General features: G+C 43.7%; 1 protein-coding gene and 1 non-coding gene across 2 annotated transcripts in view; both read left to right on the plus strand.

Moving 5' to 3' along the window:
- Nucleotides 1-25807, plus strand: part of LOC115131144 (collagen alpha-1(XVIII) chain-like) — a 180355-nt gene that overhangs the window by 9146 nt on the left and 145402 nt on the right. The window lies entirely within an intron of this gene.
- trnaa-ugc (transfer RNA alanine (anticodon UGC)) lies at nucleotides 2468-2543 on the plus strand. Its single transcript has one exon. It is a non-coding gene; the product is annotated as a tRNA-Ala (tRNA).

A 25807-nucleotide genomic window follows, 5' to 3' on the forward strand; every position in this document is an offset into this window, starting at 1 on the left:
AATTGAATAATGTGTCCCTAAACAAAGGGGGATTCAAAATCAAAAGTCAGTCAGTATCTGCTGTGGCCACCAGCTGCATTAAATACTGCAGTGCATCTCCTCATGGACTGCACCGGATTTGTCAGTTATTGCTGTGACATGTTACCCCACTCTTCCACCAAGGCACCTGCAAGTTCCCGGACATTTCTGGGGGAATGGCCCTAGCCCTCACCCTCTGATCCAACAGGTCCCAGACGTGCTCAATGGGATTGAGATCCGGGCTCTTCACTGGTCATGACAGAACACTGACATTCCTGTCTTGCAAGAAATCACGCACAAAACGAGCAATATGGCTGGTGGCGTTGTCATGCTGGATGGTCATATGAGGATGAGCCTGCAGGAAGGGTACCACATGAGAGAGGATGTTGTCTTCCCTGTAACGCACGGCATTGAGATTTCCTACAATGACAACAAGCTCAGTCCGATGATGCTGTGACACACCACCCCCGACCATGACGGACGTTCCAGCTCCAAATTGATCCCGCTCCAGAGTACAGGCCTCGGTGTAACGCTCATTCCTTTGACGATAAACGCAAATCCGACCATCACCTCTGGTGAGACAAAACCGCGGCTCGTCGGTGAAGAGCACTTTTTGCCAGTCCTGTCTGCTCCAGCGATGGTGGGTTTGAGCCCGTAGGCAATGTTGTTGCCGGTGATGTCTGGTGAGGACCTGCCTTACAACAGGCCTACGAGCCCTCAGTCCAGCCTCTCTGTCTATTGCGAACAGTCTGAAGACTAATTGAGGGATTGTGCTTTCCTGGTGTAAGTCGGACAGTTGTTGCCATCCTGTACCTGTCTCGCAGGTGTGATGTTCGGATGTACCGATCAGTATCAGCCAAAAATGTCAAATCGGTGCATCACTGCTCAGAATGTGTAATATCGTCAAGGATGTGGTCTTAGTCTCTCTTTCTGTTCTCTCCACTAGTTTTCAAAGACTTGGTTACAGAGATTGACTCTGCCCTAGTGCCCCTACTCTTTCTACTCTCATTAGTGTAACCCTCTTATTTGTCAGTCACTCAAAGATTTAGTGGGTGGGATAGGATCATTCAAGACAATTGTTTTCTCCACACAGTCGGTATAGAAGTAGTAATGGACTAAACCCCACCCTTTTTTAAATCACATATGGTGTTCTGTTGTAAAAACACCAGACGTGCCATTGTAAAAGAATCCCTTAGCAATCCTTACAGAATAAAAAGCAACACTGCTGAAACAATGACAGTTATTTCCAAACATGTCACAAAGAGAGCGGAGACCACACATAATGTAATGCAAGATACCTGTTACCGAATGATTGAATCAAAAATAGTTTTTCTGCTGCTGTGAATAATTACCCCCGGAGAGTGATAAGGGAATGTAGACCGTGTAGTTTATATGTATTCGGGCTGTCCTCGACCAAAAAAAAACAAATCTTTGTCGACCGAGAGTCATCTGTTCAGTCGACCAATCAATTGGTCGCTATTTTGAAACATGTATTGTTCCATAATGTCTGAGAGTCCTTTTTTGGCAAACTCCAAGTGGACTGTAATTGTGCCTTTTTACTGAGGAGTAGCTTCCTTCTGGCCACTACCATAAAGGCCTGATTGGTAGAGTGCTGCAGAGATGGTTGTCCTTCTGGGAGGTTCTCCAATCTCCACAGAGTAACTCTGGAGCTCTGTCAGGGTGATCGAGTTCTTGGTCACCTCCCTGACCAAGGCCCTTCTCCCCCGATTGCTCAGTTTGGGTGGGCGCACAGCTCTAGGAAGTTCTTGGTGGTTCCAAACCAATTTTTTTGATACCCTTCCCCAGATCTGTGCTTCAACACAATCCTGTCTCGGAGGTCTACGGACAATTCCTTCGACCTCATGGCTTGGTTTTTGCTCTGACATGCGCTGTCAACTGTGGGACCTTTTTATATAGAGAGCGGTGTGTTTCCAAATCATAAAATTATTTAATCCATTTTAAAATAAGGCTGTAACGTAACAATATGTGGTAAAAGGGTAGGGGTCTGAATACTTTCCGAATGCACTGTAAATGTTAATAGACATGGGTACTCCAGCAAAAATGTTATATTTGGGCAAATTCGTTTTTGATCAAAACCCTACGTCCCCATGCTTTCCATTAACGTCTATCAGGTTAACAGCACATTGAAGTTCAAAGACTAATGTGAATCGTGAAAATATGCATTACACAAAGTATCCCATCCAGAAATGCCATGTTTGACCCTGAGAAGGTGAGGTGGAGCAACCTCTGTCGTCACTCAAACCAGCTGCTCTCTTATTGCGTTTACATTTGAATGTCCATCAGAGAAAAAGTGTTGGTCTTAGATCATAAAGCAGTGACCACTCTGAGGTGAGATGACTATTCCTGCGTGGTTCTAGTTGAAGATGTGGAATGAACTTTGGGAGTGATTTTGGCCTGACTCCTAGCATAATTGTTGGACGTCTGAAAAGGTTGCGTGTGGCTCAGTTGGTAGAGCATGGCGCTTGCAATGCCAAGGTTGTGGGTTCAATTCCCACAGGGGACCAGTACTAATAAAACATGTGAAATGTTTGCACTCACTACTGTAAGTCGCTCTTAAAAGCAGAAACCCCTCCTCCCGAATGAATTGTGTCATAGCATGGTGACCAGGGCTTAGACATTTTTATTCAAATGTGCATTCTGTAGCTTTCATCTCCTGTCAAAAGTGTGGCCCCTACACTTGCTGTAAACTGAGGTAGTGGAGGCCTTGGAAAATGTAACTATTCATTTTTTGTTTGGCTGAATGTGTTTTCTAGTTGGCTTCCTATTTTCTTTTGAACTGGTGAAATGAAGTTAATGTTTGTACCTTTTATAACCGCATGAGAGATCAATTGCTGCGGTTCACAACGGGTGGGTCAAAACGAGTAAATGAAGATTCGGTTTGGTTACAATTATGTCAACAAATCATGCCTCCTTTTGCCAAGCTCCACGTTCAAATCACCCCTCCGTCCACTTCGCTTCCCTTCATTGAATGGGGCGCCGTTATTTCATCACCTCCAACGCGTTCAAAGGATCAGACGTTTAAGACTGAAAAGCCCAATATGGATTGACCATGCAAGGACTGCTTCAAGCAGGATGCACAGCCATCTGGTTTGCATGCCCTGACGAAGGACCCTATCATGCAGAGCAGGTCGTTGGAGTTCGCTGGTCCCCAGTGGTGGTGAGTACACCTGTAGCTAGACCATAGACTGCTGGTTATGTATCTGCTTATGTGTATTTTGATAATCATTTTCACTCTCATTGCTAGCATAGCTGACATTTTAGCAAGCTAGCTACCCTAACTAGAAAGCTGGCTAATGTTAGCCTACCTCAATACAACCCGGATTTGGTTTTGAAACACTATCATTTCAAAAGAAGGCAAATAATTATTAGGAAAACCTTTTGCCATGATTGTGATGCCAGATTGACTTAAGTTGCAATATAACTTTAGCCAGCTAACTAAGATTAAGGGACCACCGTATTTTAGATGGCAAACATAGGCATTGGTAGCTATTTTTGAAGAACTTTGCTAGTAACAGTAATGGCAACATTGGCATAATATATATTTCCTACTAATTATTTGCCTACTTTAGCGATCATTGTATTTCCAAGCCACTCTTAGTGTAATTTAGACAGTCACAATCGCCTCAGACTTTTTCCACATTTTGTTACATTACTGCCTTATTCTAAAATGAATTACATTAGTTTTTTTCCTTCATCAGTCTACACACTTTCCCCTAATGACAAAGCAAAAACAGGTTGTTAGAAATGTTTGCTAATTTATTAAAAATGTACAACTGAAATATCACATTTACATACGTTTTCAGCCCCTTTACTCAGTACTTATGTTGAACAGGGCTCCGGGCAGCCGAGCGGAAATGGAGGAAAACTCGCCTCCCTGCGGACCAGGCATCCTTTCACTCCCTCCTCTCTACATTTTCCTCCTCTGTCTCTGCTGCTAAAGCCACTTTCTACCACTCTAAATTCCAAGCATCTGCCTCTAACCCTAGGAAGCTCTTTGCCACCTTCTCCTCCCTCCTGAATCCTCCTCCCCCCCCCCCCCTCCTCCCTCTCTGCAGATGACTTCGTCAACCATTTTGAAAAGAAGGTCGACGACATCCGATCCTGGTTTGCTAAGTCAAACGACACCGCTGGTTCTGCTCACACTGCCCTTCCTGTGCTCTGACCTCTTTCTCCCCTCTCTCTCCAGATGAAATCTCGCGTCTTGTGACGGCCGGCCGCCCAACAACCTGCCCGCTTGACCCTATCCCCTCTCTTCTCCAGACCATTTCCGGTGACCTTCTCCCTTACCTCACCTCGCTCATCAACTCATCCCTGACCGCTGGCTACGTCCCTCCCGTCTTCAAGAGAGCGAGAGTTGCACCCCTGAAAAAACCTTCTGAAAAAGACCTACACTCGATCCCTCCGATGTCAACAACTACAGACCAGTATCCCTTCTTTCTTTTCTCTCCAAAACTCTTGAACGTGCCGTCCTTGGCCAGCTCTCCCGCTATCTCTCTCAGAATGACCTTCTTGATCCAAATCAGTCAGGTTTCAAGACTAGTCATTCAACTGAGACTGCTCTTCTCTGTATCACGGAGGCGCTCCGCACTGCTAAAGCTAACTGAACCTCGGCAAGACGGAGCTGCTCTTCCTCCCGGGGAAGGACTGCCCGTTCCATGATCTCGCCATCACGGTTGACAACTCCATCGTGTCCTCCTCCCAGAGCGCTAAGAACCTTGGCGTGATCCTGGACAACACCCTGTCGTTCTCAACTAACATCAAGGCGGTGGCCCGTTCCTGTAGGTTCATGCTCTAAAACATCCGCAGAGTACGACCCTGCCTCCCACAGGAAGCGGCGCAGGTCCTAATCCAGGCACTTGTCATCTCCCGTCTGGATTACTGCAACTCGCTGTTGGCTGGGCTCCCTGCCTGTGCCATTAAACCCCTACAACTCATCCAGAACGCCGCAGCCCGTCTGGTGTTCAACCTTCCCAAGTTCTCTCACGTCACTCCGCTCTCTCCACTGGCTTCCAGTTGAAGCTCGCATCCGCTACAAGACCATGGTGCTTGCCTACGGAGCTGTGAGGGGAACGGCACCTCAGTACCTCCAGGCTCTGATCAGGCCCTACACCCAAACAAGGGCACTGCGTTCATCCACCTCTAGCCTGCTCGCCTCCCTACCACTGAGGAAGTACAGTTCCCGCTCAGCCCAGTCAAAACTGTTCGTTGCTCTGGCCCCCCAATGGTGGAACAAACTCCCTCACGACGCCAGGACAGCGGAGTCAATCACCACCTTCCGGAGACACCTGAAACCCCACCTCTTTAAAGAATACCTAGTAATCCTTCTCACCCCCCCCCCCCCTTAAAAGACTTAGATGCACTATTGTAAAGTGGCTGTTCCACTGGATGTCATAAGGTGAAAGCACCAATTTGTAAGTCGCTCTGGATAAGAGCGTCTGCTAAATGACTTAAGGGTTATTTATTCTACATGGATTTCTTCCTACATTTGAAAGTTATTATCAAAACACTTACTTTCGAATATCTACATAAATTCAGCAATTGCATTCTCATTTTACTCTGTAGGCTACTGACCTATTCAATGTTTCCTCTGGCATCTCACCAAACATCTGTCTGTAGTTATTGAACTCAACCTGCAGGACGTTTGTTGTGATTGAGTGGGGCGAAACAGCCTGGGGTCAAGGTTCTGACAGGTGGGTGTGTCTTGGTGGTGGCAAGGACATACCCAAGAAACAGCCACATCAAACAACATCCCCAAGCCAACGCGCGTTTGGCTTCTGTCATGGCCGCCAGCATTTCTTGAGGAGGAAGCCAAAAAATGTGATATAGATTCTGTACTCCTATAAAGATGATAGACCAGTCCCCTCTCAAATATCTGCTTTGAACCATCACATTGGTTTCTGATGTGCGCACAGAATAGGGGGTTAATGTCAACAAAAGCGGTGCTATTTGCATTTACATTTAAGTCATTAGGCAGACGCTCTTATCCAGAGCGACTTACAAATTGGTGCGTTCACCTTATGACATCCAGTGGAACAGCCACTTTACAATAGTGCATCTAAATCTTTTAAGGGGGGGGGGGGTGAGAAGGATTACTTTATCCTATCCTAGGTATTCCTTAAAGAGGTGGGGTTTCAGGTGCTATCATCTATCTTCCCTTTCAGGAGAAGTATTTTACAAAACATCCTTTAGAATCGCACTGACAGCTGTTATTAGTATTTTAATGTGCTGTCTCCGCTTACTGTTTCAGGTGCTCTCGCCCAGACTCATACCAGCCCAATGTCAAAAAACTGGTTTGACAGTTCCAAAACATAGAGGGAAACAATAATTACTGCTTATGTTTTAAGGATGGTGGATTAGTACCTCCACTTCTTGTGTACCTAGCCATCTCCAGTGCTAATAGCACACTGAGCCACCTTCTAGCTCACATAAGTCTTTCCTGTTCAATGTGAAACCCTCACTTGTTTGCTCTTCATCTTTCACAGCCGTAATGTAAGTGAAAGCTAACAGAACTTGATGCTTCACCCAGCAAATGACAGGTCTCCCGATACCATGTTTCCCTGAAATTGCAATTCTCTTCAGAACGGGGTGCCAAGTAGAGGTCTGAGTGGGACAGATTTTTTTCCATCCCACTCCTGACTGCATCTGCAGCTTTTCATACCACATACGCTCTCTGGCTTTCTGTCCGACTCGCTCCCACAAGAACTGGTCCCGAACCCAACCGCATTCCCGCAATGTTATTTTAGGTGTATGTAATGGAACTCGCTTGCCAGTCATGGTCCAGGCAATTTTGTGCCCTATAGGTAATATCAAAATCTGCAAAATAACCAGCTATTCTTAATTAAGTTGCCCATTTATATTAGGTAATCTGCATTAGGCCTACTGGGCTATACCTACCAATAGATTAAATGTCATTTGTAGAGAGCAGAGTTGGAGAGTGGACACTTGCATATAGCCTATCTTTTTAGGAGTGGGATGATTTTGACGGACACAGATTTGGGTGATCAATATACATTTTTAGGTAATGAAGTAAACTACAGTAAATTTCCTTGGAAAGATAACCTCATGCTTCACCGCCAATGCATAGGCTGTAGCCTATTCTACTTGATTTCGCACAACGAACTAGGTTGGCATAGGCTAACGCATACAAAGCAGAAAGGCTTTCCAATCAATCTGCGGGACCCCAAAAATATTTTAATCCCAAAGTGGTCCATCTGACCGCCTGCTCCCACCTGCAGCATGAAAAATGCAGAGCGAGCCACAGTGATCTCTGTCAGGACTCGCAAATTGAAAAAAATATTTGTAGATATACTGTTAAATGGTGTAGGTCATTCATTTAAAGTACATATTGAAGTTAGAAGTAAATGCCTACAACTATTTTAGCACTTTCATGCTGCGGTGAGACAAGCCTACTCCTTCCTCCCCGCCAGGGATCGCTCCAACTCTCGCACCTGTACATAGCCCATCTATAATTTAGCCCAAACAACCATCTCTTCCCCTACTGTATTTTGCTCCTTTGCACCCCATTATTTATATCTCTACCTTGCACATTCTTCCACTGCAAATCTACCATTCCAGTGTTTTACTTGTTATATTGTATTTACTTTGCCACCATGGCCTTTTTTTTTGCCTTTACCTCCCTTATCTCACCACATTTGCTCACATTGTATATAGACGTATTATTGACTGTATGTTTGTTTTACTGCATGTGTAACTCTGTTGTTGTATGTGTTGAACTGCTTTGCTTTATCATGGCCAGGTCGCAATTGTAAATGAGAACTTGTTCTCAACTTGCCTACCTGGTTAAGTAAAGGTGAAATAAAAATAAAAAACTGCCGACCCTCCACTTGTACAGCGCCATATTTTCCGGTACATCCAAACAGAAACCCAGAGGGTTTTTCATTGAATAGAAACGCCATAATATTAATCAAATCAATTAAGCAAGTACCAGTCAAAATTTGACACACTGACTCATATCTAAGGGGCATTTTCCATTAGGATCTGTGAGAATATCTGAGAATATCTGAGAATACCTAAGGGGCTTTTTATCCTTTTCTAAATGAATTCATAATAATTATCACTTTGTTTAAATAGTTGCAATATTTTGGAGATTTTGTTTTCATTTAACCAAGAGTGAGTGAGAAAAATCCAATTCTTGAACATGGGGTGAGAACTTCTCACCAATTTGTAAATAAAGCCAGTTTGTTATTTAAGTTCCTCCAGATATAAATAATAATAATTTTAATATTTAGCTGGCATCACTTGCTTATATTCAGTCAACACATAGTTGAAGTTGGAAGTTTAAATGTGAGCTGCTCTGACAGCTGGTGCTTAAAGCTAGTGAGGGAGATAAGTGTTTCTAGTTTCAGAGATTTTTGTAGTTTGTTCCAGTCATTGGCAGCAGGGAACTGGAAGGAGAGGCAGCCAAAGGAAGAATTGGTTTTGGGGGTGACTAGAGAGATATACCTGCTGGAGCGTGTGCTACAGGTGGGTGCTGCTATGGTGACCAGCGAGCTGAAATAAGGGGGGACTTTACCTAGCAAGTTCTTGTAGATGACCTGGAACCAGTGGGTTTGGCGACGAGTATGAAGTGAGGGCCAGCCAACGAGAGCGTACAGGTCACAGTGGTGGGTAGTATATGGGGCCTTGGTGACAAAACGGATGGCACTGTGGTAGACTGCATCCAATTTATTGAGTAGGGTATTGGAGGCTATTTTGTAAATGACATCGCCAAAGTCTAGGATCGGTAGGATGGTCAGTTTTACAAGGGTATGTTTGGAAGGAGAATTTACAGTCTAACCAGACACCTAGGTATTTGTAGTTGTCCACATATTCTAAGTCAGAACCGTCCAGAGTAGTGATTTCTGATGGGCGGGCAGGTGCAGGCAGCGATCGTTTGAAGAGCATGCATTTAGTTTTACTTGTATTTAAGAACAATTGGAGGCCACGGAAGGAGAGTTGTATGGCATTGAAGCTTGTCTGCAGGGTTGTTAACACAGCATCCAAAGAAGGGCCAGAAGTATACTGAATGGTGTCGTCTGTGTAGAGGTGTATAAGAGACTCACCAGCAGCAAGAGCGACATCATTGATGTATACAGAGAAGAGAGTCGGTCCAAGAATTTAGCCCTGTGGCACCCCCATAGAGACTGCTAGAGGCCCGGACAACAGGCCCTCTGATTTGACTCACTGAACTCTATCAGAGAAGTTGAGAAACCAAGGCTATCGAGTCTGCCGATGAGGATGTAGTGATTGACAGAGTCGAAAGCCTTGGCCAGGTCAATGAATACGGCTGCACAGTGTTGTTTCTTATCGATGGCGGTTAAGATATTGTTTAGGACCTTGAGCGTGGCTGAGGTGCACCCATGACCAGCTTTGAAACCAGATTGCAGTACAGTACTGGGCTATTTAGCTAAAGAATCCCTGTGTCGTGTGGACGAGAGACCGGGGTTCAAATCCCTGACGTGGAGGAAGGAGTAGGCTTGTCTCAGAGCAGCATGAAACAGTGCTAAAATAGTTGTAGGCTTTTACTTCTAACTTCAATATGCTCTTTAAATGAAATACGTAACTGAGTCAGGTTTGTAGGCCTCCTTGCTCACACACTCTCTTTCAGTTCTGCCCACACACTTTCTATGGGATTGAGGTCAGGGCTTTGTGATGCCCACTCAAATACCTTGACTTTGTTGTCTTTAAGCCATTTTGCCACAACATTGGAAGTATGCTTGTGGTCATTGTCCATTTGGAAGACCCATTTGCGAACAAGCTTTAACTTCCTGACTGATGTCTTGAAATGTTGCTTCAATACATCCACATAATTTTCATGCCTCATGATGCCGTCTATTTTGTGAAGTGCACCAGTCCGTCCTGCAGCAAAGCACCCCCACAACATGATGCTGCCACCCCTGTGCTTCACGGTTGGGATGGTGTTGCTCGGCTTGCAAGCCTCCCCCTTTTTCCTCCAAACATAATGATGGTCATTATGGCCAAAATGTTCTATTTTTGTTTCATCGGACCAGAGGACATTTCTTCAAAAAGTACAATCTTTGTCCCCATGTGCAGTTGCAAACCGTAGTCTGCCTTTTTTTATGGCGGTTTTGGAGCAGTGGCTTCTTCCTTGCGGAGCGGCCTTTCAGGCTATGTCGATATAGGACTCGTTTTACTGTGGATATAGATACTTGTGTACCTTTTTCCTCCAGCATCTTCACAAGGTCCTTTGCTGCTGTTCTGGAATTTATTTGCACATTTCGCACCAACGTACGTTCATCTCTAGGAGAGAGAACGCATCTCCTTCCTGAGAGGTATGACGGCTGCGTGGTCCCATGGTGTTTATACTTGCGTACTATTGTTTGTACAGATGAACGTGGTACCTTCAGGCATTTTGGAAATTACTCCCAAGGATGAACCAGACTTGTGGAGGTCTTCAATTTTTTTCTGAGGTCTTGGCTGATTTCTTTTGATTTTCCCATGATGCCAAGCAAGGAGTTGATGGTAGGCCTTGAAATACATTTCACAGGTACATCTCCAATTGACTCGAATGATGTCAGTTAGCCTTCAGAAGCTTCTAAAGCCATGACATAATTTTCTGGAATATTACAAGCTGTTTAAAGGCACAGTCAACTTAGTGTATGTAAACTTTTGACTCACTGGAATTGTGATACAGTGAATTATAAGTGAAATAATCTGTCTGTAAACAATTGTTGGAAAAATGACTTGTGTCATGCACAAAGTAGATGTCCTAACTGACTTGACAAGACTATAGTTTGTTAACAAGACATTTATGGTGCGGTTGAAGAATGAGTTTTAAAGACTCCCAACTTAAGTGTATGTACATTTCCGACTTTAACTGTGTTAAGAATATCATGGAATATTTGAACGTTTTCGTTTCTCCTTGCTTATCTCAAGAGCAGAGCGAACCGGTGCTGAAATAGACGTCCGCAGCGGGAAGGCTATGTTTTCTGTGTGTATCTTCCTTCAGTTACACATCCTTGGAATAGCAGAACAGCACTACGGTCCGAGCGGCCCTTGCTGTGCCTGGTGAGAAGTTGGTCAAGTTCTGTTGTCAGAAGACGAACCCGCCTTGTATGTTGACTCTGTCGGAGGTGGAGTTCCAGAGCTCACAGGTGTGCCTGTTATGGATTGTGACTCCATCTCGTTCCTCGCCCTTTTCAACGCATGAGTGAGTCAATGATTTGTCTGACAAACGAACTTTGCGTCCTGCAGGCCCAGGCATGGATCAAAGCTGGCGAGACATTCAATAACGTCATCTTCACAGACGAATCAACCGTGGCCCTTGAGCAATTTGCTCAAAATTGCTACAGAAAAAAAGAAGATCAAGAAGATTAACGAAAGCATAAAGTTGTTGATGAAGAAATGTTTTGAGTTAGAAATGTAACACTTTTGAGTACTTAAGCATGGAATACATGCAAGTTGAGGGATTTTCACAACAGTTGCCGGGCTATAAATAGTCTGTTGGCCTGCTAATAGGAAACATTTACATGATGGGCTACGGTCTTTATTGTATCCCCAATGTCACACATTTGTATCTACCTTTCCAATTACTTTTCTAGTTTGGGATTTACAAATATGCGCTTTTAATTATTAGTTACATTGTTTTAGTTTGAACGTGCAGACTTTTTTCTTTAAATGATTGTTTTGTGTAGGATGCTACATTTTTGACCTGTTGCAATTGTAAGTAGGCCTAATAAAAAAATCCTACTTCTATTAGGCTGTTCAGCCTCATAGCCTACCTCAGCCAGTTATTTTTTATAGGTCTAGGCTCCGAAGAAATAAACTCCAATTAAGTCTTCTTGTTGTTTGTGAAGTCAAATTAAGATGAAGATTATTGTTGAAATGAATTGCTCGACTGGTGTAGGTTTTCGCCATCTGTTAGGGTGCAATACTTGCCTAACAAGTTAGCTATATTTTCAGCACCAGCCACTGTTCACCTCCTATTGATTGTGCTGTGGTTGCCGCCAGTTGTTTTTAAAAATTGAATCTTTATTTAACTAGGCAAGTCAGGTAAGAACAAATTATTATTTACAATGAAGGCCTACCCCGGCAAAACCCAGATGAAGCTGGGCCAATTGTGCCTTGTCCTATGGCACACCCATTCACAGTCGGATGTGATACAGCCTGAAATCGAACCAGGGACCATAGTAAAGCCTCTTGCACCGTGTGTAGGTAGATGTAGAAAGATGGATACAGATGATTTGTTGCAAGTTGGGGTGGGGGGTTGGGTTCACAACTAGCTTGGCTATTAGACAATTCTTTAGTAAAGGTTGAATAGTCTATTGTTCAGCTAATAGCCATCCTGCTACGCTTGTGAAAAATAATAATAATACTTTTTCCACTTTCCACATGTTAAAGATTCAACCCCAATTAATTCATTTGGGCACAGTTCATAGCGTGCTGGAATGTTGAGAGTTCGAAACCTGCTCTCTGCTTGTTTCATTACATTGTTATGCCGGTCTCAGAGCAAATAGGCTGGATTGTTACTCCCATCTCGTTCCTCGCTCTCTTCTACGCGTCATACAGCATGCTTGTGGGCGTGCTGGCAGGATGTACTTTTTTTAATTCTGTATATATGAATTACAAATCGGCCTTTACTTAAATCAAGTTTCTAGTCTATTGCATAGTTACAATGTGTAATCATTGATGTCCCAGGAGCAGGAGTGGTAAACACTGTTGAAGTGTATAATTGTAATACATACTTGCAGACACGGCATCATTCAAATAATGGAGTTTGATACACCTGGTATTGGCTATGACTGAAAAAAACTTGCTAAAATAGCGATTTTCCTAAATTAACTTTATAACAAAGAAATATGCACAATCGTTTGCAATACGCATAAGCTGTGACGCTGGGTACCTCTAAGTCACGCGGTGTAAGCTCACAACTTTATATGAACCGTGTGCTGAGCAATGACTGTGGCTCTGTCTGGTGGGAGATTGATTTGCAGTGGATGGAAAAGATGTTGGCATTCAGATGTGCTCATGCCCTTCACACACTCACCTTTTGCTAGTTGTTTTTTTTATCCACTTCCACAGTGGAAGAACATGAGTTAATCATTGAATCAATATTTTTCATCAGACATTTGACAGAGGGACATTGTGGGTGTATGTGTGTTTCTGCTAGAACAGAGAGTGCCAACAATCAATGCGCTGCTCCGATGCTCAACCCTTATTTTGGTAGTTTGGAAATCAACCTGGACTTTTGAAAAATCTGTATTCCACCTTTGGCTTCATACGAAAGTGTTCCTGTTCGCTCCAATCGGCCCTCTCAATGGTCAAAGAAGCCCTGAGAACCTCCATAATTAAAATGCCAGTGATCCAAGAAATCCGCAGCCTAAAGGTTGATGAAAAATGTATGCGCATAATGTTCAGGATTAAAGTGGGATTTCCCTCTTGCTCACTTTCTTTCATTATCCGATTTCCTCCAACCCCATCAACTGGTAAACTCTTGCTCAGCATGAAACATTGATGACCCTCTTCCTACGTGGAGCGCCCCTCTCTACATTGAGAGGTGAGAGCTGGTGCGGTGCCAGCTATAACCACTGATGGCTGTGGACAGGCAACTTCCGCTTACCTGCATGTTAAAAAGCCCATTCTGCTAATTATAATTCTGTCGAGGGGCAGTGGGAACCATAAAGCCTAATGGTCAAACAAAGAAATGGTTCCAATCATAAAAGTAATCTTGTCCTAGAGAGATTTACACGGTTATCAAAACGTAATGCCAGGATAAGCCTACACGAAAGACAGCACTTATTTGAAGTCTTTTGAAATCTAAAGTCTTTCTTTTTTTTCACCCCCCCTTTTTTCTCCCCAATTTCGTGGTATCCAATTGTTAGTAGTTACTATCTTGTCTCATCTCTACAACTCCCGTACGGGCTCGGGAGAGACGAAGGTCGAAAGCCATGCGTCCTCCGAAAGACAACCCAAGCAAGCCGCACTGCTTCTTAACACAGCACGCATCCAACCCAGAAGCCAGCCGCACCAATGTGTTGGAGGAAACACCGTGCACCTGGCGACCTGTTTAGCGTGCACTGCGCCCGGCCCGCCACAGGAGTCGCTAGTGCGCGATGAGACAAGGATATCCCTACCGGCCAAACCCTCCCTAACCCGAATGACGCTAGGCCAATTGTGCATCGCCCCGTGGACCTCCCTTTCGCGGCCGGCTGCGACAGAGCCTGGGCTCTAACCCAGAGTCTGGTGGCACAGCTACCACTGCGATGTAGTGCCTTAGACCACTACGCCACCCTGCCTTAGACCACTGCGCCACCCTAAAGTCTTTCTAATATTCTAACCATTTCTGTTTGACCACCAGGTTTTATGGGTATTATGACTCATACATAAAAATTTGATTTATTTGTCAGATGCTCCGAATACAGCAGGTGTCAACCTTACTGTGAAATGCTTATTTACAAGCCCATTAACCAACAATGTAGTTCAATAAATAGTTAAGAAAATATTTACTTTGATTACTTTAAAATAACAATAAAATAACAATAATGACACTATATACAGTGGTACCGGTACTGAGTCAATGTGCGGGGCTACAGGTTAGTCGTGGTAATTTGTACCTGTTGGTAGGGGTGAAGGGACTGTGTAAATATTCTGGGTGGCCATTTGATGTATTGTTCACCAGTCTTATGGCTTGGGGGTAGAACCTGGTAAGGAGCCTTTTGGACCTAGACTTGGCCCTCCGGTTTCGCTTGCCGTGCGGTAGCAGAGAGAACAGTCTATGGATTGGGTCTATGACTCTATGACAAGTCTATGACTTGGTATCTGGAGTCTTGGGGAAACAAATGTGGCCTTCCTCTGCCTAGTATATAGGTCTTGGATGGCAGAAAGCTTTGCCCCAGTGATGTACTGGGCCGTACGCACGACCCTCTGTAGAGCCTTATGGTTGGATGCTGAGGAGTTGCTATATACGAGGCGGTGATGCAACCAGTGATGCTTTCTGGTGCAGCTGTATAACTTTTTGATGATCTGGGGACCCATGCCAAATCTTTTCAGTCTCCTGAGGGGGAAAAAGTGTTGTCGTGCCCTCTTCACGACTGTCTTGGTGTGTTTGGACCATGATAGTTTGTTGGTGATGTAGCCACCAAGGAACTTGAAACACTTGAGCCTCTCCGCTACAGCCCTGTTGATGTGAATGTGGGTGTGTTCGGCCCTCCTTTTTCCTGTAGTCCATGATTAGCTCCTTTGTCTTGCCTATGTTGAGGGAGAGGTTGTTGTCCTGGCACCACACTGCCAGGTCTCTGACCACCTCCCTATAGGTTGTCTCATCGTTGTCGGTGATCAGGGCTACCACTATTGTGTCATCAGCAAACTTAATGATGATGTTGAAGTTGTGCTTGTCCACGTAGTCGTGGGTGAACAGGGAGTACAGGAGGGGCCTAAGCACTGAGCTGTAGTCTCAGCCTAACGCTGAGCTGTAGTCTTGCTCACATCGGCTACGGAGAGCGTGATCACACAGTGTCCGGAACAGCTGGTGCTCTCATGCATGCTTGACTGTTGCTTGCCTCGAAGCGAGCATAAAAGGCATTTAACTCATCAGGTAGGCTCGCGTCACAGGGCAGCTCGTGGCTGGGTTTACCTTTTGTAGTCTGTAATAGTTTGCAAGCCCTGCTACACTCGACAAGCTGGTGTAGTAGGATTTAATCTTAGTCCTGTATTGATGCGTTGCCTGTTTGATGGTTCGTCTGAGGGCATAGCGGGATTTCTTATAAGTGTATGGATTAGTGTCCCGCTCCTTGAAAGCGGCAGCTCTAACCTTCGCTTACGGAAAATATTCCAGTCTGTGCTATCAAAAGCAGTCCTGTATCCTAGCATCCGCATCGTTTGACCACTTCCGGATTGAGCGAGTCCCTGGTACTTCCTGCTTTAGTTTTTGCTTGTAAGCGGAATCAGGAGGATAAAATTATGGTCAGGTTTGCCAAATGGAGGGCGAGGGAGAGTTTTGTATGCATGTCTGTGTGTGGAGTAAAAGTGGTCTATCTATTTTTTCCTCTGATTGCATGTGTCATGCTAGTAAAAATTAGATAAAACGCATATAAGTTTGCCAACATTAAAGTGCTGCTTATGGATCAGCATTTTCTTCTTTTCTTATTGCCTTATACAGCTCGTTGATTGTGGTCTTAGTGCTAGCATTGGTTTGTGGTAGTACATAGACAGCTACGAAAAATATAGATAAACTCTCTTGGTAGATAGCATTGTCTACAGCTTATCATGAGGTACTCTACCTCAGGCGAGCAATACCTCGAGACTTCCTTAATATTAGACATTGTACACCAGCTGTTATTGACAATGCACGGGAAACCCAGCCAACTGTATATTATCTGTGTCATTATTCAGCCACGACTCGGTGAAACACAAGATGTGACAGTTTTTATTGTCCTGTTGGTAGGATAGTCTTGAATAGAGATCATCCAATTTATTCTCCAATGATTGCACGTTGGCCAATAGAACGGATTGTGGAGGCAAGTTACCCACTCGCCAACGAATACTCACAAGGCACCCCGATCTCCGCCCCCTGTATTTCTGTCTTTTCTTCATGTGAATGACAGGGATTTGGGCCTGGTCTCGGAGAAGGAGTATATCCTTCACGTCGGAATCATTAACCTCTTTGGGCTAGGTGGGACGCCAACATCCGGTGAAATTGCAGAGCGCGTAATTCAAAATACAACATTCGGAATATTACGGAATATTAAAATACAAGTGTCTTACATCGTTTTAAAGCGTAACTTCTTGTTAATCCAGCCGCTTTGTCAGATTTCAAAAAGGCTTTACGGCGAAAGCACACCATGCGATTATCTGAGGACACCGCCCCGCATACAAAATTGCAAACATTTTCCAACCAAGCAGAGGCATCACGAAAGTCAGAAATAGCAATAAAATAAATCACTTACCTTTGAAGATCTTCCTCTGTTTGCAATCCAAAGGGTCCCAGCTACATCACAAATGTTCCTTTTGTTCGATAAAGTCCTTCTTTATATCCCAAAAAAGTCAGTTTAGTTGGCGCACTTGACTCAGTAATCCACCGGTTTCCCTCTTTCAAAATGCATACAAATGAATCCCGAAAGTTAACAAAAAACTTTGTCCAAACAAGTCAAACAACGTTTCTAATCAATCCTCAGGTTCCCTAATATGTAAATAAACTATCAAATTTAAGACGGAGAATAGTATGTTCATTACCGAAGATAAATAACGGAGTGTGCACTCTCATCCACGCGCGCCACAACACTACAGCCGGAATGGGAGCCACTTAGAAAAACTACAAATTCTAGCAAATTTTTCTAAAAACTAGCCTGAAACTCTTTCTAAAGACTGTTGACATCTGCTGCAAGCCCTATGAACTGCAATCTGGGAGGATTTCCATTGATTTCCCTGTACACAGGCATTTTAAATGGTGTCGCCTCCAAAAAACGTTTTCCGGATGGATTCTCCTTGGGTTTTTGCCTGCTATGTCAGTTCTGTTATACTCAGACATTATTTTAACAGTTTTGGAAACTTTCGAGTGTTTTCTACCCAATACTACCAATTATATGCATATCCTAGCTTCTGGGGCTGAGTAACAGGTAGTTTACTTTGGCCACCTCATTGATCCAAACTTCCGAGTACTGTCCCCTATCCCAAAGAAGTGAAAGAAAAGCTCTTTGTCCAGGTTGAGGTGTGTAACCACTGTTCTAATATCCATAAGCTCTTTTTGGTAACATAAGTTACAAACAATGCGAAAAAAGACATAAAATAGCACAGAAGCCCTTAAAACGGCAGCCATCCCCTATGCCGGCATTATAATACGCTTACTATCTACTCTATTAGGTACTCTATTAGCAGGGACACGTTGGGAGGAGGGGGAGGCTTTTATGGGAACCCAACCCTTTCCACAGCATCCAAATGCAAATCTGGGAAGAGTTTTGGTGTTAGGTGACTGTTTCATGTCCCAGTTTAATGACGATTCAGGAGATAATAGCAACATTTAGGCTATGTCTCCACAGCTTTCATGAAACTTGTATCATCATGATCCCTTAAGTAGGACGTAGCCTTGCTAGGCCTAGTATTGTGCAATTAGTTAGTTTTGCGACTCTTTATTAACCAAATGAAAAGTTCAGAAATATAATAGTGGTAATCGTTTATAAATGCCAGAGTTTTTGAAAAACATTTTAAGGCGTAATTCTCTTAGTGCCAAATCTTCTGCTTTATGGTCGTCTAGTTCCATTCACATCAGTCAGTACGTCAGCACTCTGTCTGAATGATGGTTCCCATGGCTACTAGGTACAGACTTGTTAGACACAAAGCAGTGTTTGGCCTCAGTGAGAGGGAGAAACTGGATCCCCGGACCTGGTACTTTGTCCCCTTCTTCAGCTTTAAGGAGTGTTTACATGTTTACAGGGAAGAACAAAACCAGAGAGCCCCCCCCCCCAATAGAAATCCATACCATTGAATGCAAACTGAATTGGAATAACTACCATTGTAAGGTAGTTATTAAATAAAGGTAACCAAAAGTAAAGTTTAAAGCGATGCAGTGGGGAGAAGCTTTCTCAAGGCCCTATATGTATTTACATTGCACCTATTTGGACCTCACTCATGGCTATACCCCTCTTCCTCCTCTTATCTCCTGACTGACCATCAAGATGGGCAGCCGTTTCAACATCTGAAAATTCCTCCTATTCATCTGTCCTTCAGGAGTGGCAGTCTCCATAGACAGTTCTCGTCTCGCTTGCTCACAAATCTCACACCAACGGGGGGTGTGAAAGAAAATTTGCCCCTGGGTAGGGGAGATTAACATTGAGTGCATAGCGACAAAAAGGGGATTTGCAGAGTCTGTTACCTCGTCCTCTGGTCTCTTTACGGATGCCGGTAATGGGGGTTGTGGGTTGAATATGGCAAAAGTTGAAACGCAAATTTTTTTTTGCTCGTCTGTAGATTTTTCTTTTTTAATGCAATACAGACATTTTGATTTGACATGTACACATGCATAGAAATACTAAATTCAGGGGGGGGGATTAAGTAGGTTTGGGCAGTATACTGGGGTATTTGGAAAAAGTTAAATGTTTGAAGTTTTTCAATATTTTTTATATTTTTAGCTACTTTTTGATGTAAATTCCTGGAGTCAACTTGTGTAATACTTTAGGAGATAAAGTAGATTGCATTCTTCATTTCACCTGCCACATTATTTTACATTATGAATCTTACTGTAGTTCCCCAGAACAGTTGAGCCAGTCATGTGTTTGTTTGTAAATAGCACAACGGGAGATAACAGGAGCTGGTGAGTCCATAGTGTTCCCGATCTATCGGCGAGTCTATGTTGTGTGGCCCACATGAGGTGATGAAGTTACACTTGTATGTAATTCACTACTAAATGTTTGCCATCAGTTATCTCCTAATGGCAATCTGCCAGAAGTCAAAGCACTCTGGATGTGTTATCTGTACAGTTGCCATTTGTTCCATGTGTTTCCTAGCATTTTTTTTTCTCCTCCTTTCTTCTCTGCTCCGTGTACAGATGCATGTTTTTCTGAAGGAAGAGCAGCATCACAACTTTGTTCATTTGCACAATTTCGCTCATTTACTTTCGCTTGTAAATGTCCACACACTGAAAATGACATCCAGTAGCTACTAGCTATGCTTGCATACATTTGAGCTGGATTTGCTTGTCTTTGCAGTTACTTTGTTGGTTTTTTCTTGGTAGAATTTAGCGAACAGCGTCTATGATTTCGCTATTAGATTGCCATACAGCTAAAGCCTAGAATTAAGTAATTACAAAAGTTTGACTTCTCTGTAAAGCATGAACACTGCTCTTGTTTGGTCTCTTATGGTGGCATTCCCTGCATGGGTCATGCCACTGCATCCTCTAATATCTCAACAAATATCTCAGTGTCATCTAACAGCTATCAACTCCTCTGCTTGAATCTGGTTCTAGGCTGAAGACTGAATTGTGTGCTTTTGTGTTGGGTTGAGGTTTTTGATCATTGTAGAGAAACTCTCATCTTGCCATGACTAATGGTATATAAGAGGGTAAAACATGTTCACTAAAATTATCTTAAATGTTCACTAAAACCAAAAGGTGTTGAGTATTCACCTCCCTTTAGAATATATTGGCTGCAAGGTGCCTCGAAGAGGGACAAGAGGGTCTCCTTTCACAAAAAGCCTGTTTCAGCACTTGATGCCAAAGAGCCAAACTGAATGCCCCAGCTCAGAGGCTGCTAAAGGTCTCATTCGTGAATCGAGAGTGGGGTGGACAATGAAGGAAGCCCTATATTCACTTTGGCCGGTGTGGCCAGATGGCACAGTGCCATGCATTGAGATACACAGAGAGGATAAGAGGAGAAGGTGACTTAAGCCGACCGTAGGGTCGTTAAAGCATTTAGGGAGCCAGTGAAATATTTGAAGGTGATTATTTTGGCCCAAGCCAGTGACATTATCAATCTTGCTGAGTGGGAGGTCCAGCAGTCTTGACATGTCTGCAGTTACCCTCTGTCATGATTGTCCCGTTGGCAGAAATATCCAATGAGGCTCCATTTTGCGCCGTCGGAAAGAAACTAACAGAGGCGGGCCCTGTGTTTTCACGTTGCCAGTTTGCAGCCATAGTATCTTGTTTGGAAAATTGACTCTTCTTCTGGAGATATCTTTTTTCTGTCTCATATAGAACCGACACGCTGTCAGGTACATACAGATTTGCATTGCCTTGAGTTTCCTGTCTTGAAGCTGTCGGTCTCAACTTAACAGCAAGACGGAGCTGCTCTTCCTCCCGGGGAAGGACTGCCCATTCCATGATCTCGCCATCACGGTTGACAACTCCATTGTGTCCTCCTCCCAGAGCGCTAAGAACCTTGGCGTGATCCTGGACAACACCCTGTCGTTCTCAACTAACATCAAGGCGGTGGCCCGTTCTTGTAGGTTCATGCTCTACAACATCCGCAGAGTACGACCCTGCCTCACACAGGAAGCAGCGCAGGTCCTAATCCAGGCACTTGTCATCTCCCGTCTGGATTACTGCAACTCGCTGTTGGCTGGGCTCCCTGCCTGTGCCATTAAACCCCTACAACTCATCCAGAACGCCGCAACCCGTCTGGTGTTCAACCTTCCCAAGTTCTCTCACGTCACCCAGCTCCTCCGCTCTCTCCACTGGCTTCCAGTTGAAGCTCGCATCCGCTACAAGACCATGGTGCTTGCCTACGGAGCTGTGAGGGGAACGGCACCTCAGTACCTCCAGGCTCTGATCAGGCCCTACACCCAAACAAGGGCACTGCGTTCATCCACCTCTGGCCTGCTCGCCTCCCTACCACTGAGGAAGTACAGTTCCCGCACAGCCCAGTCAAAACTGTTCGCTGCTCTGGCCCCCCAATGGTGGAACAAACTCCCTCACGATGCCAGGACAGCGGAGTCAATCACCACCTTCCGGAGACACCTGAAACCCCACCTCTTTCAGGAATACCTAGGATAGGATAAAGTAATCCTTCTCACCCCCCTTAAAAGATTTAGATGCACTATTGTAAAGTGGCTGTTCCACTGGATGTCTTAAGGTGAACGCACCAATTTGTAAGTCGCTCTGGATAAGAGCGTCTGCTAAATGACTTAAATGTAATGTAAATGTAATTAATAGCCCACAGCAAGGTGAAAGTAAAGAGACAACCTTGTCAAGTGGATTCTGTGCCTCTCAGTATGGCGTTAACTGGGCTGGGAGGTTGGTTAGAATCAGTTTGTTCACCCACACCCTACAGCTAATATTACAGTCTTTGTATTACTCTCAAAGGTGTGAGGGATATATTTCTTTAGTTAATATAATACTTCCCTCCCACTCTACTGTATTCTCTTTTCTCCCAATGTCTTTCTTTTTCTTCCTCACTGAGTGAAATAAATACCCGGTAACGTTATACCACGCCTCTGACAGAGAATACATGTCGATGCTATCATGTGCTTATATGAATGAAGTTGTAACGTCTTATCGTGGCAGAGAGCAAATATCTGCCGCTCAATCCACAGTAATCTTTGCCTGCCCCAGAATGTCTGCCTGCCTTCCACCTTGAAATTGAATGCTTCCCTCTTATCACACACACCAAGGAGCAGTCAAAATGTTTAGTCCATCTTAGTTATGCTATATTATACTCATTGTTTATAGCTGGATAATATCACCTAGCCATCACCTCTGGCTGCTAAGATAATTCAGTGATTCAAGTCACGTTTCCATTCTTTGTACGAACATATCAAAGCAAGTGTGTAAATAGAGTAGCTGTCATAAACAAGCTGCAGATGTCAGTTCTACGTACTGTAACCCTTTAATTACAGTGCATTCTGAATGTGGACCCCTTGACTATTTCCACATTTTGTTATGTTACAGCCGTATTCTAAAATTGATTAAATCATTTTTTCCCTCATCAATCTACACATAATACCCCATAATAGGCAAAAACTGTTTTTTAGACATTTTTGCACATTTATTAAAACAAAGAATCTGAAATTTCAGATTTACATAAGTGGTAAATTCAATTGGTTGGACATGATTTGAAAAGGCACACAGCTGTCTATATAAGGTCCCACAGTTGAAAGTGCACGTCAGAGCCAAAACCAAGCAATAAGGTCGAAGGAATTGTCCGTAGAGCTCCGAGACAGGATTGTGTTGAGGTTCAGATCTGGGGAAGGGTACCAAAAAAATTCTGCAACATTGAATGTCTCCAAAACCACAGTGGCCTCCATCATTCTTAAATGAAAGAAGTTTGGAACCACCAAGCCTCTTCCTAGAGCGAGCCACTCGGCCAAACTAAGCAATCGGGGGAAAAGGGCCTTGGTCAGGGAGGTGACCAAGAACCCAATGGTTACTCTGACAGAGCTCCAGAGTTCCTCTGTCAAGATGGGAGAACCTTCTAAAATGACAACTATCTCTGCTGCACTCCACCAGTCAGGAATGATGCAAAGATGAACAGTGTGAAGTACAGGGAAGATCCTTGATGAAAACCTGCTCCAGAGCACTCAGGACCTCAGACTGGAATGAAGGTTCAACTTCCAACAGGACAACGACCCTAAGCACACAGCCAAGACAACCAAGTGGCTTCGGGACAAGTCTCTGAATGTCCTTGAGTGGCCCAAACAGAGCCCGGACTTGAACCCAATCGAACATCTCTGGTGAGACATAAAAATAGCTGTGCAGCGTCCAACCTGACAGAACTTGAGAGGATCTGCAGAGAAGAATGCGAGAAACTCTCCAAATACAGGTGTGCCAAGCTTGCAGCATAATACCCAAGAAGTCTAAAGCCTGTAATTTGTAAGAATTTCTAAAAGCCTGTTTTTGCTTTGTCATTATGAGTTATTGTGTGTAGATTGATGAGGGGGAAAAACAATTGAATCAATTGTTTTGAACAAGGCTGTAATTTAACAAAATGTTGAAAAAGTCAAGGGGTCTGAATACTCTCCGAATGCACTGTACCTACCTTCTAAGGGTTGCCAAATCACTTCCATGTAGCCAGTGACTGCCAGACTGAATTCTCTCTCTCCCCTGAGATCAAGAGTGGCCACAATTTTCAAAAGTCCCTCTCATGGATTAACATGCCTTACCTTGGTTTTAGGGAAAGCAGAGGAAGAGAGCCGTGGCCTGCCTTTACTCTTTTTGCGCTAAACTGCCCACTGGGGGACAATGAAAGCTGGCACCCTTCTTCATTCTCGGCCAGACTAATTGAGGGCCTGATATTGTCATCCCGATGAAAGTTCCCTTTTCCCGCCCACTTTTCCTCCTGTGTACCTGGGCCTCTGATGTAGCTACAGGCTGAACGTCATCCCCTCCAAGCTATTTTCCTCTCTTTATTACTGCGAATTAAAATGTGATTTGAAGGTAGGGGTAATCTTCATTTTGGCTCTTGTGGTGTTTATAAAGGGGCATCCGACTCTATGGGGACTGTCTTCCATCAGTAATCAAGGGAGACTGACAGTGTCTGCTTTTTTTGTGTTGCTTGAATATCAGAAAAAGTTCCATCTGCTCATTAGAGGTCGACCAATTAATCGGAGTCAAGTTCATAACAATCGGAAATCTGTATTTTTGGGCGCTTTTTAAATTATTTTTATTATTATTTTTATATTTCTATATACCTTTTATTTAACTAGGCAAGTCAGTTAAGAACACATTCTTATTTTCAATGATGGCCTAGGAATGGTGGGTTCAGGGGCAGAACGACAGATTTTCACCTTGTCAGCTCGGGGGATCCAATCTTGCAACCGTACAGTTAACTAGTCCAACGCAATAACGACCTGCCTCTCTCTCGTTGCACTCCACAAGGAGACTGCCTGTTACGTGAATGCAGTAAGCCAAGGTAAGTTGCTAGCTAGCATTAAACTTATCTTATAAAAAACAATCAATCATAATCACTAGTTAACTACACATGGTTGATGATATTACTAGATATAATCTAGCGTGTCCTGGGTTGCATATAATCTGACTGAGCATACAAGTATCTAAGTATCAGACTGAGTGGTAGGCTCAGCAGCAGGCTCGTAAGCATTCATTCAAACAGCACTTTCGTGTGTTTTGCCAGCAGCTCTTCGTTGTGCGTCAAGCATTGCGCTGTTTATGACTTGAAGCCTATCAACTCCCGAGATGAGGCTGGTGTAACCAAAGTGACATGGCTAGCTCGTTAGCGCGCGCTAATAGCGTTTCAAACGTCACTCGCTCTGAGCCTTCTAGTAGTTGTTCCCCTTGCTCTGCATGGGTAACGCTGTTTCGATGGTGGCTGTTGTCATTGTGTTGCTGGTTCGAGCCCAGGGAGGAGCGAGGAGAGGGACGGAAGCTATACTGTTACACTGGCAATACTAAAGTGCCTATAAGAACATCTAATCATCAAAGGTTAATGAAATACAAATGGTATAGAGGGAAATAGTCCTATAATTCCTATAATAACTACAACCTAAAACTTCTTACCTGGGGATATTGAAGACTCATGTTAAAAGGAACCACCAGCTTTCATGTGTTCTCATGTTCTGAGCAAGGAACTGAAACGTTAGCTTTCTTACATAGCACATATTGCACTTTTACTTTCTTCTCCAACACTTTGTTTTTGCATTATTTAAACCAAATTGAACATGTTTCATTATTTACTTGAGGCTAAATTGATTGTATTGATGTATTATATTAAGTTAAAATAAGTGTTCATTCAGTATTGTTGTAGTTGTCATTATTACAAATAAATAAATAAAAAAAAATTGGCCGATTTAATCGGTATCGGCTTTTTTGGTCCTCCAATAATCGATATCGGTATCGGCGTTGAAAAATCATAATCGGTCGACCTCTACTGCTCATTATTCCACAAGTAGAAGATGTCCTTGACAGTCAGTACCCAGGCAACGAGGATTAACACAGAGGAATGGGAAATGGAACTCACTGTGCCCTAGAATGACGTGTTACTTTGAGCCAGTCACAAGAAAGAAAGTACAAATTTTTTCACGGTCAAATCTACTGTCAAAGTCTAGATATGCATTGACATGATCTTGGCGTGCAGAGCAAAGCTGAAATGCAATACTCAAGCGTGGGCCTTGCTGTTTCTAAGAACTGCAAAAGGACAAAGAGCTGAGCTGACCATGGAGTGATCTAACAGACTCTGTTTCCCTCAGACCTGAGCAGCACTCAAAATGAGATCTCCATACACATTTCTGATGAATCCTTCCCCCCTTCAATGAAGAATCTTATTTATTTATGCATTAAAATGCATCAACAAGCATGAAAAATGGATCCCCGAACCCGTATATAAAGTTAGAGGATGTGCATATGTATGTGTGATTTTGCTAGCGTTTG

Source organism: Oncorhynchus nerka, linkage group LG1 (genome assembly GCF_034236695.1).
Source record: "Oncorhynchus nerka isolate Pitt River linkage group LG1, Oner_Uvic_2.0, whole genome shotgun sequence".
In the NCBI taxonomy this organism is placed as follows: Eukaryota; Metazoa; Chordata; class Actinopteri; order Salmoniformes; family Salmonidae; genus Oncorhynchus; species Oncorhynchus nerka.